Here is a 12595-nt window from a genome sequence, read left to right on the forward strand (position 1 = left end):
CCACATACTTGCTGAGTGATCTGGGGCAAATCACTCGGTGCTTCAGTTTCCCATTTGTAAAACAAGGATGACAACATTAACTTGGCATCTTGCCTAATCAGAATGTGAACTCCTTGGGGCAGAGATGTCTCCAACTATGTGTTTGCACATTCCTTACCATGTGTGGGCTCTAATTTTGGTTGCAACTCCTAAATAAGTGGTTCTCAAACTTTTTAGACTCAAGACTCCTCACTACACTCAAGGCACCCCTTGGAAAACGCCAGCTCTTAGCTTTCACTTGTTTTTTGACCACGGAAAAATAATGAAGCAATTCCTCTGTGAAGAACTCAGAAAGACCACAGCATGTTAAAATGTTTTTGACACTACAGATACTTATTTGAACTAATCTCTGAGTTTATTTAGTGAATCCTGTGTAAGCATTTGCACATCTAAAAAGCTAATATTGCATAGTACTCCACAACTTAAAAGTTCTGTGCATAGTACTTAAAAGGATGTCACAGGACCCCAGCACCCTGGTTAAGGATTAGTGGCCTAAACGTTAATGAAATTTAAAAAAAAAAATGTAACTGTTATGAGAACCAGATATTTAATATAAACCAAAATCAATCTACAATCTTAAAGACTTCCAGTGACGGAGATTCCAAAACCTCCTCAGGCAATCTGTGCCATCATTTAACCACCTTCATAGTTAGAAAGTTTTCCTTATATCTAATATATATTTTCTTTGTTCAAGTTTAAGTCCATGATTTCTTGTGCTGCCCCTTGTGGACACAGAAAGCAATTGATAAATATCCCCTTCATAACAGCTCTTTTTGTATTTGTGGACTTGTGATCAACTTCCCTCCTAAATATTTTCTTCTCCAAACTAAATAATTCCAGTTCTTCCAATTTTTCCTTGCATTTATGTTTCCTAATCTTTTAATATATTTTTTTGCTCTTTTCTGGATCCTTTCCAATTTGTCCATGTATTTCTCGAAATGTGGACCCAGAGTATTAGACATTCTGGGGCATCCTTCACTAGTCCTGAAAGAAGTGGAAGAATTGCTTCCTGCTCCTTGCAAATTATATTTACTACACTCCTGTCTGTTGTTAAATGTTATTGCAACAGTAGCTTGCTGTCCCTTATAATACAGATATCTTTTCACGTAGGACTGAAGCCTAATCTGTTGCCCCCTGTTTTTGTAACTGCATTTTGAATGTTCCTTTCCAAGCACAGTACTTTGCCCTTATCTTTATTGAATTTAACCTTATCTATTTCAGATGATTTTCCCACATTTATAAAGGTCATTTTAAATCCAAGTCTTGTGCCTCTCTTAATTTGGTGCCATCTGCAGATTTACTAAGTGTATACTCAGTCCCATCCTTCAAGTCATTAATGGAAATATTGAGTAGTATCAGACCCATGACAGACCCCCAAAATATCCCAAGCGATACCTCTTTCCAATTTGACTACTCTTTGAACACATTTATTTAACCATATATGCACCTCCCTGCTAGTAATTTAAGCTAGACCGTACTTTCGTATCTTATTTATGGGCACATCTACACTAAATGCACAGTCAACTAATAGTAGTGTGCATTAGCGAATCACAGGAAAAGCCATGCTAATGCGCTAATGCACAACAGAATTAGTCTTCTGTGCATTAGCATCATGTAAAAAAACATGTGCCAGTGCTACTGTGCAGTAGTACCAATTATGGCACACTGATGCACATGTAGATGTGCTCTATGAAAATATGATGAGGATTATTAGGAGAGATTTTTCCTTTTTTAAAACACTTTTAATTATTGTGATGCCAGGCTATGGCTGTCTGTCTGGGGAAGGCTTCCCTTGCCAGTTGCTTGCAAGAGTAAGAAAACTGGAATACAAGCGAGCTTTTGAAGTCATCACTTTTATGGCAGGGTCATATGTGCTTATATTTAAAAACTATGAAATGGCTACTTGTTCCTTTTTAGGAAGGATCTAATTTTTATTGCAATGAAGCAGAAATCTCTGTATATGTCCTTATTTCCTGTCTGTGTTTTTTCTTCCAGAAAGTAAATTGGTCACAATACACAATAGACACCCCTTGGGAGTTTAATGTGGTACACCCCATCATTTGGACAGATATAAACAGATACAAGGTAGTTTCATCCACAGTTAATCTCTGTTCTCATTAGGACCTGTTGTACGCTCCAACCTTTAATCTTATATAAAAGTGTAACAAAACTATGTTTTCACAGTAATTCTCCACATGTGCTTATCATTCAGAATCCATTACTTTGCGCTAATGAATATTTTGGCTAGAGATAAGGCTGGGGTGAGATTTTGAAAGGATAAAAATATGAATTGTCACATCCTATTCTAAAATTGAAGCATGATGTTTAAGTTTATACTTCCTGATTTTTTTGTGGAGAGCAACCGTAACTCATGTGAAACAAAGAACGTTTGTTTCTGAATATAAATATGAGGGAATAACCAAGGACAGCAGTTGGCTAGAGCAGACAGAATAGCCTTACAACAAGGCATATGATCTCACTAGGTTATTCTTTTTAAGTCACAGTTTTCACTATGTTATAGAATCATACACATACCCATCCACCTGTCTGGTGATGCTCTATTCATTGAGGTTGCTTTAACTAATGGCTAGAATAAATTTCCACTTGAATTGCAGTTAATTCAGAACTGATCTTGATTTCAGCAGTATGGAGATGAGTGAGGTTTTATGTTATGTTAACTGCCCCCTTTAGAATGTATGTTTATGTCTTTTAATCTTCTAGTCTGCTTCAGCTGCACCAGAGAGAAAACCCATTACAATTCTTGGTGTGAAGAAGCCAGTGGATATACCAGCATTTCAGCCCCAAAATGCTATTGCAAAGCTGGATATCAGATGACAACCCGAACAGCCTGAGGAAAAAATTTGAACCCATAAGGTAGGAATGGCAGCCGAGTACGGCAGAACCATGAAAGCACAACCAGCTTGGAGATAAGTTATAGTTAGGCATCAACCATGGGGGAAAGCAAAGCAGCACAGGGTAAAAGAGACAGGAAGCAATTTATCTTAGCAAGAGGCCATATTAGACAGGCTCTTCCATCAGTGATGTGATCTCCTTCTAGTCCCACATCCTCACCATAAGCCAGTGGCCTGGTGTGACAGGATTTGCAGCCTGCACTGGAACAAAGAGGGTTTCCTGCCTTCGTCTGCACAGGATGTTCTATGGCCACAATTCACTCCTCACAGCAAGAAGCAGTTATTGCCCCCTCGTGCTATGCAGAAAAAAAAATATGGAGCTTGTGGGAGGGGGACACTTACATTGTAGGAAAGCAAGGTACAACTGCAATTATAGAAAAAAAAATCTGGTACCTGGCTGTATGTGGCCATTGAAAGAGGACAGCAAGAGTGGGCATGAAGATGGAGGTGCTCTTATGTCGGAGAATCCCCAGAAGAAAGGCTTCCATAGCAGGGGCTAGTCACTTCATCAGACCACTGGACATCCTGGTGTTAAGACAAATGAGATCACAGAAGTGAATGAATACAACAGAATCAACCCAAACTGCAGTGACAAGTTACACCTGTGACTGGAACAGAAGGAGTCAGGACTGGGAAGCACTAGCAGCACTGTGTGGAGCCCTAAAGCAGAAATAAGTAAAGAGGTTGCAGATAGGGACTGAGAGGCGTCAGAAGACACATAGAGCTGAGGGCTTAGACAATCAGAGAATAACAGGGTTCCAGTCAGGATGAGGAACAGGGTTGTGGGACTGGAAAGCCCAGGTTGAGTTAACAGCTAGACAGCAGGTCAGGCTGAGGCAGAGCTGTATATGAGGACACCACCCAGTTATCCTCCCTCTTTTGCATCTTTGATGTTTTTTTTTTCTTTTGCTCAAGCATAAGAAGTCAGTTCACTCAAAATGTTCAACAGGAACTCTTAGGGGTGCAGGGGGTCTTCCCTGGCATTGGTACTCTGTCCTATTCTATGGCAGTAAATACTCCCAAACAGTTATATTTGGGGAGATTGGCGAAGTTACTGCTTTTCTCCAGTCCTGTTCATAAGAAGGAAGCAGTACTATGGAACATGCCTAATCATTCTTTTCATGGGAATGTCTGTACCTGTTCTGCTGTGAATGTTGCTGCTGGTATATGTTCCAAGAGACATAAGGTCCCTTCTCTTCCTCTTATACCTACTGACCACAGAATGTTTTCAGCCAGGAATCTTCTAGCTCAACCCAATGAAACATCCTTCTAAGTCACCAGAAATTCTGCTCTTCCACACTGGACCAGTCACCACTAAAATACAATTAAGGAAGGCTATTAAACATAGATGGCATGTCCCTCTATATGGGAACATGTGTTTTCCCAGGGGCGAGTAGTAGCAGCACACCTTGTTCTGCTGCTACTTCTCCCTGGGGAACATCCATGCCATGCACGCTCTAACATGCAGCAGGTTTCCCTGGGTGGTGCCAGCAACTGTGCTGGCCCCAGCAGCCTTAGCTGGGGGCCTCTAGGAGCTGCAGCCATGGCTCTCCTGCAGCAGGAAGACTGGCTGGCAGCCAGAGCATGGCTCCAGCTGGCCAGACTCCAGTTTTGGGTGACATGTGCTGCCACCATGGGCGCCAATGCACTTTTTTTTTGGCATGGGTTTTTTTGACCCTGGAATATCCCAGAGTCAGCCCCCCTTTCCCCATTCACCCGTGCTGCAGAGTAGCAGTGCAGGGGCATCTACTTGTGTGGTGAATGGTGCTGCAGATGGGTCTGCAATGCCACATACCACATATCTGCACATGCCCAGACTCTTCATCTTGGGACTGCTTCCTTTAAAAAGCAGATGCTGTCCTAGTGTTTCAAGCACCCTCCAGAATCTGAGCTTAATTCAGTAGATCTTATTCTGCACTTTTACAAGAAAGTACTAGAAATAATTAGAGCCCACATGGGCATCTCAATGCGGTTCCCTAGCCACTATGATGGAGTCCTGAGGGCAGACTGCCAGATGTTGGTATTCCAAGGGAGGGTGGCGGATCTCACCAGAGCCCTAGATTGTCTTTTAGACTTCCAGTCTAGGAAGGGAGGCAGAGTGCATATTTCTAAAGTAACTTGGGTAGAAGGAAGAAGCAGTGACAGAGTTCCCCAAAGACACACCACTGGTGAGCAGATTTCCCTAAGGAACAGGTAGCCTTCAAGGTTACTGGCTAAATACCTTCCCATGAAGCGGAACACATCCTTTTGTCCCACTCTGTCCTGATGGGACCATTCAGCAGATTGCCAGGAAAATCTCACAGAGACTTCCATGGCACTAGTTGGAAAGGTACTTCATAGCCCCAAGACTGGTATGGCTTTGATGTTTGTGGGTATGATCTTCAAATACTGGGTCAGGTAGATTCATACCCCTGATGAGCACCTGAGACAGTTCTTACATTTGAACGCTAGAATGGGTGGAATATTGAATGTGTGGGCAGCTCAAAGCTGGATGCCCAGTTACATGGGCAGATAATGTTATAATAAGCATATGATGGGCAGAGTATCAGGCCAGATGTGCATCTTATAAACACCTCTGAATTTCTCAGGAACAAGTAGAAAAGCTTGCGTAACTAGGATGTCTTTAAGGAGAGACGTATTTTAAGTCTAACGAGAAGTCTTTAAAGAATGCAGTGCATTTACTGATGTACCTGCTCCCAAGCTGCACTCTTCTCATCGCATAGCTATAAGCTTCAGGCTATGCTCGTGGCAAGGTGACTAATGCTAACTTTGGTTCTTTCCACCAAGCAAACTTATAACAAGGAAATGAACCTCAGGAGGAAATGTTCCCTTTCCCAAAGCAAAGCCAAATAAAGTTCTCACCAGCTACAAACCTAGTATTTAAGAACTTGGGAAGGGTGGTTCCAAAGAGGATGGAGCTTAACTATTCTCAGTGGTGGCAGATGACAGAACAAGAAGCAATGGTCTCAAGTTGCTGCAAGGGAAGTTTAGGTTGGATATTAGGAAGAACTTTCTCACTAGAAGGACAGTAAAGCACTGGAACAGCATACCCAGAGAAGTTGTGGAATCTCCATCTTTGGAGGTTTTTAAGACCAAGCTAGACAAAGCCTTGTCTGGAATGATCTAGTTGGGGATGGTTCTGGTTTGAGCAAGGGTTGGACTAAATGACCTCCTGAGGTCTCTGCCAGCCCTAATATTCTATGATTCTATGACTTGGATCTAAAACTGATTTGCAGGACAACCACTGGAGGCTGAGAATTAATTATCTGCACTACTTTTTCTTTAGACGGCTTGGTCTCAACTCTCCTGAATGAACCAAGAAAAGGATCAGGATTGTGAATGGCAGAAGTTTAACATCATATTGCAATGGAAGGTTTGGGGATGGAGTGGGTTGAGGGGAACAGAAATTAATTTTATCTCGCTTTCAGACTGGCATGAACTGTAGGGTTTTTTGCCTTCCTCTGTAGTGGGGGGCATGGTCCTCTTCCTTGTATTGCTTAAGTGTATTTTAAAAAGGTTTTTTCTGTTTCTGCAGTGATAGGGCACAGAAGAAGAGGTCAGGCACTGGAGAGGGATCCAGGAGAGACCCCGGGAATGGCGGAGGCAAGGGATCCACCCAAACCGCTCACTGTGGTGCTTTTCTCCTCCCTGTACTGTTTTTTTTCTCCCTCTCATGGACGTCTCTCACCTGGTAGGAGAGTTCAGCCCAAGACCAGGCATCCACCCTGGAAGGGAAGGGAAGTGGGTCCCCAAGGAGGCTCCGCGGCTGAGACAGGGGCAGGCAGAAACCTAGAACAGTGAGGACCGTCCCCGGTCCCCAGCTGATCACTCTGGAGGGAATCCCCAGCCACTTAAGCAGTGCTTGACAGCGATTAAGACTTAGCAGTTCAGCTTTAAAGTCCCGGGGAAGAGATCGGGGCAAGAAGGTGGACCCCTGAAGATCCTGGGGTAACAGCCCCGGGCACAGAGCCCCAGACCTTGAAGAAGCCCCAGGAAAGGAAAAGGGCAAAGGTTAAAGAATTTCAAAAAAAAGAAAAGAAAAAAAGAGATATAAAAAATAAATCAATAAAAAAAGCGGAATTGAAAAGTTGGCTCCAGGCTTGTCCTTCCTTTGCTTCAAAGTTCAGATTTCAGGCACTGGGCAGCCCTGGTGATTGATATGGGTAAGAGACAGGCAGTCACCACCTTCCTTTTATGAAACTCCTATATCATCAAAGTCATGGCAGGCGGGAAAAGCAAGGGTGCCAGATCTCACCCAGCTCGACCATAGGGGTGCAGCCACCCCGAGGGGCCAGTGAGTGTCAGCAGGATGTCGGGGCACATGTCCTTACATGGTGACTGCCCAACATTTAGCAACAGAATTGTGTGTGTAGTTTTAAGAATAGGTTAGACAAGAACTTGTCTAGGATACTTTACGTAAGGATGATCCTGACTTCACCAGAGGGTTGGATTAGATTCCTAAGTCCTACTTTTCTGTAATTCTCTGAGCAATGCAATGTAAAAGTTTGGCAACTTTCTCTTTGATCTCAGTTTTCCCTTGGTATCAGGAAACCAAATTCTGATTTAAGCAACTTCTGGATTTAGTCAAAAGACACAGGGAGCAAAGGAGAAGGAGAAGAACAGCAAAAGGGAGCAGTGAGTTAAGAAGATTTATTCCCATTCCTTTGGGTTTAAGCAGATTGCTTGAAAAGTGACCTGTGAAGACCTGAGGAAGGGTACTTGGTACCCAAAAGCCTTCTATATCCCTCCTAAGTATACAGTTTGTTCAATAAGGTATCACCTAGAAATATAAAATATATATGGAGTAAATATATCTATCTTATTTAGTTAGTTTACAAAGGTGCATACATACCCTGCCTTCTGACTGACTTTAGACCAGAGCTAACTACCTCTGCCCCCCACAGAGTAAAACCATGAGTAAGGTTCTCCCTTTCTCCACGTGGTGGCAGCCTCCCATCACATTTCCCAAAGATGAGTTTGTCTTTTACCCGGTATTGCCAAGATGACACCTGCAGCATAAATGTGACCAGGTCAGGTTAGTCCCTTAAAACCTCCTGTGATGGAAACTGCTGCATCCTGGAACAGATGTAGCTAGTCAAATCCCAGCGTGTGCATTAACAACATAAGTATTGTTTTATTCAAGGCAGACAAGGTACTTTGGGTGAATCTGATATCTTTTATTAGACCAACTTAAATGGTTGGAAAACAATTATTAAGCAAGCTGTTGGGTTCAAAAACCCTTTGTCAGGCTACAGAAGTTTCTACAGTTGGTGTGTGGTCTTCCTGAGTGGAATGAAAAGTAAAGAAGCCAGAGGCTGGGCTGGTATGCATGCAAGACAGGTAGTCAGTGAAAATTTTCATTCCATCCAGGAAGAGCACACGCCAACTGCAGAAACTTCCCTAGCCTGACAAAGGGTTTTTGAACCCAAAGGCTTGCTTAATAATTGTTTTCCAACTATTTAAGTTGGTCTAATAAAAGATATCAGATTCACCCAAAGAACCTTGCCTGCCTATGTCCTTAGACCAACACAGCTACAACCTACACCCTTGTTTTATTCAAAGCATTCAGAATCTGCACACCAGGAATAGTCGCATAAAAATCACTAGAGACCTCTGCTCCCAGTTCCTCTCCTTTATCTCTCTGAGCCTGGCCTCAGACCTCTGTCTGCACATCCCCATGTCTCACCACAAGCTTCTGACTTTGCCATTTTAAGGTCTCCCCGCCAGACAGACATCTGGTGCTGTTGCTTTTATCGCCACTGCCCTCATTACTCTCCATGACTGCTAACTCTCATCTAGGAACCTGTTACAATTGGCTTATTCTGACAGCATGTCCTGTAGTACCACACTAAACCCTAGCAAGCTGTACACTCTCTGGGGCTCCTCCAAAGAATTATAGGTAAATAGGCAGTGGTGAACCAGCCTCTCTTACACCATCAGCATCGCGGACATACCACTGTCCGGAGAACATAGTATGAATGGAAGTACTGGATGTGAAGAGAGGGAAGGGTAGGGACTATGATGATGAAGTGTGTGTGTGTGTGTGGGAAAGGGGGGATGGGGGGACAGGGCAGATAGACCCTAGCCCAGAAACCTCTTTGCACAGGCCTTCTCTGATAACTAAAGTCTCAGTTTCCTTACTGGTTGGTAAAGCTGAAGGAGAACATGGTGCTGGTCTCCAAGAGCCTGAATGTCTGAAAAGGGCGCCTTATATTGAGAGGTGCTGTCATATTACACAGCATTGGATGTCAGACAAATGTTTGTAACAACACATACATCAATTACAGTATATTGGTAAGTATACAGTATACTGTGTGTGAAGAGCCCTGAATAGGCCTGTGTGCGAGTCTGGACTGGAATTCTGCTACAGGCAGTGACAGAGCTGCCCTCAGGCTCCTTATCTGCTAAACTATTTGTTCTGGGTTTTTTAGTAAGAATTAGTAGTGACTGATGTGTAGCTGAGTACTGATGATGATAACAGCTGAATCCCTGCAAGTGGAGTACACAGAGAAACTCTGCCTATAAAACTGTCCTAAAGGACCAATTCCTCCCCCCACCCCACTCCTTTTATTCCTAAATCTAACCACCACTCAGACCAAAGCACAATAAAGCCTTTGTGTTTTGAAAATAGAGACTCTCTGGGTGTGGTCAATGGTGTGGATGTGTGTTCTAGAAAAGTGGTAGGTGGTCAAAGATTGGGAGTCAGGAATAGAGCAAGCAAGATCTTTAAAGCAAGAAGGAAGGAAGAAAGAAGCAAAGGTACTGTTATTTCTGCTTGGAATCACTTTATATTGGTCACCAGTTCTGCCAGGGTCAGGCTAGCTGCAACTTGCAAGTGCTAAAGGACTCAGAAAGCCACAGACATCCAAGAGATAGTAATGTACATACAGAATAAATAACAGTGAGGATGCCGCTCCTGTGTAAGGACACTCTCCAGGCCTGCACTCCCTAGAAATTCAGAGGCAAGGACAGACTTACCCCTAGTGTGATTCCACTGGCAATTCAGGGTTTAGACCAGAGACTATTCTGACTCCTTCCCTTCAAGGAACACACCTGGAAAAGAGTATCTCAGGAGAGTCAACTTTCACTGCACAAGAGAGAAATTACCTTTGAGAAACCAAACAGCAACACAAGAGGCATTTCTTATGCACTGAACTTCATCAAGCCAACACTTTAGATTCTAGAAACACCCCTTAATAAGAATGGGACTGGGGAGTGGAAGGCTGCCTGCAAATGCATCAGCAAATTTGTCTTTTAAAGAGATGAACTGCGTTAGGACACTAGTGCCTGATCTAGCAGTCTGTTATCAGAGTGGGTGGATGTGACTATCACTTTTTGCTTCACACTGACCTCATCTGTAATGTTCCTATATGACTGGAGATTTATTACAATAGAATCTCATTGAAATTAATCGATTCTATTATTGGAAAGCCCAATGCTGGCAACAAGACCTAGTAAAGCAAGGTAGTTTCCTTCAGAGTCCTTTGACTGCTCTAAAGGTGGGACTAGCAGGCAAATATGTTGGCTGGCATGGTTGTCCACTGCAATGACCCAGAACTCCAGGAGAACTTCCTCTGGATGTATGAAAACTATTAGTGTCAGGTTCTCTGGATGGAGGTTTGCTCGTGCCTATTAAAATATTTGCTTTGCTAAGAGCAGTGAGCTTTTAAAAGGTAGGAATTTCCTCCTACAACTAGCAGGAAACAAGGTTGGCTTGTGTAATACCTAATACAGCAAGGAAGGTGACAAAAACAGGACAGTGCTTGAGAACACAGAAGATAGAGCAGTCCTGACAGGAGGCAGTGATCCAGACAGGAGAGGCTATTGTGAATTCAAAGCCTTGTTCTGGAGGGGTTTAAGGTGTAAGAGGAATCTGCCTGGAGCATACTAGCTCTCATGCTCTGGACTCTGTCCCCAACACCTGCTGCTTTATATCCTCCTTTTCCTCTGTCCCTTATTCTGATAAAATTTTCCTGCATGTTGTGCCATCCTGTCACTAACCCGGGTTCTGCTGCCCCTCGGACCTCTCACAAAGCTCAGGCATGCAAACTTAATGTTATTCCTCATTACCATTCTGAATTTTTCATTGCCCTCCACAATCTCAGCTGCTGTTATATTCTTGGCACCTGTGTAAGTGAACTCAAGCTTTGCTTTTCTGATTTTCTATTGTCTGTTTATTAGGCAGACCTTTGTGAACCCAGCAGCTCACACTTTCCTGAGGTGCCAAGTGTAAAATTAATATCGACTAAAAATCTGGGCACTTCTTTCTGGACTCAGAGCAGATATTTTGAGTTAATGGGAAAGCTATAGTATTTCACACCCATCATCAACTTTCTAAAACCCCTGAAAGCATGTGGCTCATTTATAACTGCAGCATTAACTCTTAATGGGCCTTGTCTTTTTATTGGTGGTCAGATGTTTCTTGCAGCCAGCTCAGTACTCAGATTGCTGTAGGCTGTTTCTGGGAAGCTTCCAAGAGTTATTACAGTCTCCCTCAGGCTCTTGTCATTTGCAAATCAGCCAGCAGGAGGTGCCAGTGGATCAAGTACCTGTCTCTCATGGATTCCCAATGCCAGTTGCACCCCTCCACAAGGCTCCTCAGCTGCACAGGCAGGTGAAGCCAAAGGCTCATCCTCAGCACAACTGTTTAATGATAGCTTTGTTGTTGTCAAGCTGGTGCAGGTGAAAAGTCCTGGCCTGCCATCCAAGTCTATTTACCCATGTAACAGATGTCACGCAAAGACCAGCTGTGCATGCTTTGTCTGCTCTTCCTGCCAACAGTCTTCCAACCTGATGCGGAGAACCCAGATCTAAGGTGAGGGAGCCAATCAGTCTTTGGGCCCTATGCCAGCCTTGATTTCCCTGCTGAGAGTACTACAAAGGAGCCGGGGGGAGGAAAGAGTGCAGACTGTGTAATCTAGTGCAGTAGGTCTCAAGTTTTTTTGTACCAGGACCCATTTGTAAACATCAATGGCCAATCCCGATCCAATGCCTCTCATTCCCGACTTGCTGCCCCCACCCCCAGGCCCCCCTGACCTACACACTGGGGGTATGTGGGGCCCCAAGCAGCCCCTGCAAAGGAAAAGCCACAATTTCCCACATTTTTCTCTTTTAAAGTTTATCAATCCATTTTTAAAGTTTGTCTGTGGCCCTTTCATATATTCTTGTAACCCACTTTGGGGTTGTGACGCATGGGTTGAGAAATGCTGATCTAGTGAGTCCTGGATCAAGACCTAAGCCTCCTTTTCTAATGTACAACAACAAGCCCTCAGAGTAGAAGGACTTTTCATCACCTTAACCACTGCTATATTCAAAACAAGGTTCTACTAGGAAAGCATAAAAGGCAGAATTGCCTTTGAATACCCTTTCTACTCCCTAGCCATTCAGCCCCTCCTTTCACTGTCAACATAGCAGAGGCAAACAACAATTGCTGGCAAAAATATCTGCATAAAAGTGCCAGATCTCTGCATAAAGACTGTAGTTTCTGGGCCCATTTCAAGATACTGTAGCTTTCATTGAGTTTGGTTGCTGTTATCTACCACAGTAAGCACTCAGGAGTGCTGACTGCTTAGTAAGGACCAAGGGCCTGATTCTACTGTTATACACCTTGGATGCATCTACAGATGCCATTAAGACTGTGATAA

The sequence above is a fragment of the Crocodylus siamensis genome, chromosome 11 (genome assembly GCF_052110815.1).
Source record: "Crocodylus siamensis isolate JL-2025a chromosome 11, ASM5211081v1, whole genome shotgun sequence".
Taxonomy (NCBI): domain Eukaryota; kingdom Metazoa; phylum Chordata; order Crocodylia; family Crocodylidae; genus Crocodylus; species Crocodylus siamensis.